At 43.4% G+C, this 2827-nt stretch overlaps 1 long non-coding RNA gene across 1 annotated transcript; it reads left to right on the top strand.

The window, feature by feature from the left end:
- On the top strand, positions 536-1344 carry LOC110429927. Its single transcript, XR_002447120.1, has 2 exons — positions 536-852; positions 956-1344. It is a non-coding gene; the product is annotated as an uncharacterized LOC110429927 (long non-coding RNA).

Below are 2827 nucleotides of genomic sequence, written 5' to 3'. Positions count from 1 at the left end.
AAATCACACCTTCGAGTGGTTTTTGATGGCGGTTTTGCTACAGTAATTATGGTTTTGCTACAATAACTATGGTTTTGACTTTTTCTTTTTTTCTATTTGTTTTCATATAATTTTTGAAAAATCATAGTAAATCAAAGAAAAATCATAAGATAGAAAATTTAATTTTGTTGGACTCCACATGAGTAGATCTAGACAATGAATATATAATATGGTATACTTTAGTACAAATTTTTCTATAGCTTTAAATTAGTTAGAAAAAACAAATTTTATCTATAATTAATTGGAATAATTCATAGCTGCACCTTCGGTGGTCCAATTGTGGTGAAATTTTTATAGTGGACTAATTATTTTATGTTTGAACTATAGTAAATATTTCATACTCATCGGATCATGTATAACTTAGTTATATATTTATTCATATTTAACAAGCATAAACCTGAATAAACTTAGTTATACATGATCCGGGCAGAAGGCGCAGGTGAGAGCCCCATCGGCTGCGGCGACCCTGCTTGGAGACGCTTCAAGAGTTGTAAAAGTGGAAGAAGGCGCTGCCGGATAAGGCCTGTGCCGAGACGATGGAGGTGTGATCGGATTGGGCGATGGGCAAAGAAGTGCGGACCATCACCAAGGCATGGGCGACGAAGTAGGCAACTAGCGCCGACGCTCCAGCAGATAGCTCCCCGCGCCCCTGTGTGACCTGCCAGCGCGCATAGCGGATAGGCCAACGCTCCAGCAGCCGGAGCAGCCGATGACATCGACGACGCCCAGCAGGCAGCAGCTGTTTGACGAAATGGCGCCAAGGCAAGTCCCTCACCAAACCAGATGTCCTCGACGCCAGATGCCTAGAACAAGGTACCATCTCTTGCTTGCATTCTCAATTTGAAATCTACTATATCTAATTTTTTTTTCTAATCTAATCTCAACGTACGCCTTGCTACCTGCATGAACATGGAAGCATTTTCGGCAAGCAAAAGGGGCAGATACAAACCTTGCAAACGGCTTTGCAAACATCCAATGCACAAGGATAATGCATATCAAGAAAAGCCACATGCACGATTGATATCTATAAACTATAAGTGAAATTATTACTGTCAAATGTTATTCAGGTTGAGTCCCAAATATTTTTCCCACAAAAAGGATCAGTAACATTGTTGTATTGTTTAACCTGCTGATAGTTGCTAATTTACTCTTGAACTATTATAATTAATAAAACAACCCTTTGAAGCTTTACACGATTCTCTGTTTAGCTGAGTGTTAGTTCAAAGAAAAGAGCACCAGAAAACCTATTGAATTACAAATAGTATAAGGGATGCCATATTATTAATTTTCTCATGTGCTGCTGGACATCAACCTTGCAGATCTTATCCAACCAAATGAGATGCATAGCCTCGCACAACAGGTGAAATTGCCATTCTCTTGTTAGTATGTTCTGAAATCAAATGATGCAACTATGATATGTGGTTTAGATGACACTAGACTCAATCAGTAGTTTATCCCAACAAAATCACCGATTTATGTTTGGAAGATCACATAATTTGGTAAACTATAACCAACAATAATTGAACCACTGCCTTTTTCTTAAAATCATCATATATATTTCAAGTCTTTGTGCGAAAGCTCTAAACTGACTACATCTGCATACCTCCTGGAAACTACTACGTCATTACTTTTACAAAATTACACTACAGGTTGTATGTGTCATTACTTTTGCATACTTGTTTTGAACCATGCGTTCCTTATGTATGTATTTCTCTACAAAACAAGTCATCAGTTAGAAGTCTTGCTGCAGCTGGTTTTTTTATTGATGCTCCAATTGCTTGGTACCTTGTTGATTCAATGTAATTATGTTGCACGTTTGCTCCACATCCAATTGCCCCATGGCTCTATGGTTTATGAATTGCGTCATCTTTTATTGTCTATGTACTACATGAATCTAGCACTTCACATGTTCCGAGACTCAAAAAATTCTAAGGCTGCGCATGAACCTAAAAAATGGGCAATATAAAAAAAGATATACTGTATGCAAGTATTATAATACCAATATAATTAAAATATGTACTCGAATATTAGGTTAATGTTGACCACAAGGCAGATAATTACAATATCATATCTCCTACATATACAACTAAAAAGACTAAAGAGTAGACAACTTTTGGTGCAACTTTTACCTTCGTCCGTCTGTCTCTCCCCGTGCGGCTGTGTCCTGATTTTAGGAAACATTCGATCATTGCGATCTCTTGCCCAGGCGCACCCCAATCTCCCACGTTCCGCAGCAACCGCCGTCGGGACTGCCGCCATGGATCCGCAGGAGGCGCGCCCCGATCCCCAGCGATCCGCAGCATCCGCCGTCGGGACCGCCGCCACGAGCGTCCGTGGCCGGCGATGGCCGTGTCCGCGTCCACGCTCGCCCAACGCCATCGTGAGTGCCCCGAGGCCGCGAGCTCTCCAACGCCGCTGCAACCACCACCACGAGCACCATCGGGGACCCCCACCACCTCCCCGGTCGAGAGCGCCGTCGGGACCTCCGCCACCTCCATGGTGTCGTGCGCCGTCGCGACCGCCGCCATGAGGTGGACATTGGTTTCGTGCGATAATCTGCCATACTGTCTGTCTACCCTTCCCTGCGATTCCTGCCTTGCCCCGCAACCGCGAGTCCCCTTCCCCTGCCAGCAGTAGTCGGCCACCTCACCATGGCAGCAGGCGCACGGCCCCCTCCACCGGCCAGTGGCAGCACGCAACAAGCTAGAAGGCAACTGCTGCATCTGAACAACGGGTAAGCTGCATCTTCACTCCTATCTGAGAAATATATTATTTTAGGTTTTTTTGT

The sequence above is a fragment of the Sorghum bicolor genome, chromosome 8 (assembly GCF_000003195.3).
Source record: "Sorghum bicolor cultivar BTx623 chromosome 8, Sorghum_bicolor_NCBIv3, whole genome shotgun sequence".
Lineage (NCBI taxonomy): Eukaryota > Viridiplantae > Streptophyta > Magnoliopsida > Poales > Poaceae > Sorghum > Sorghum bicolor.
The sequence above is the reverse complement of the archived record's forward strand: the minus strand, read 5'-3'. Positions and strand labels throughout refer to the sequence as shown.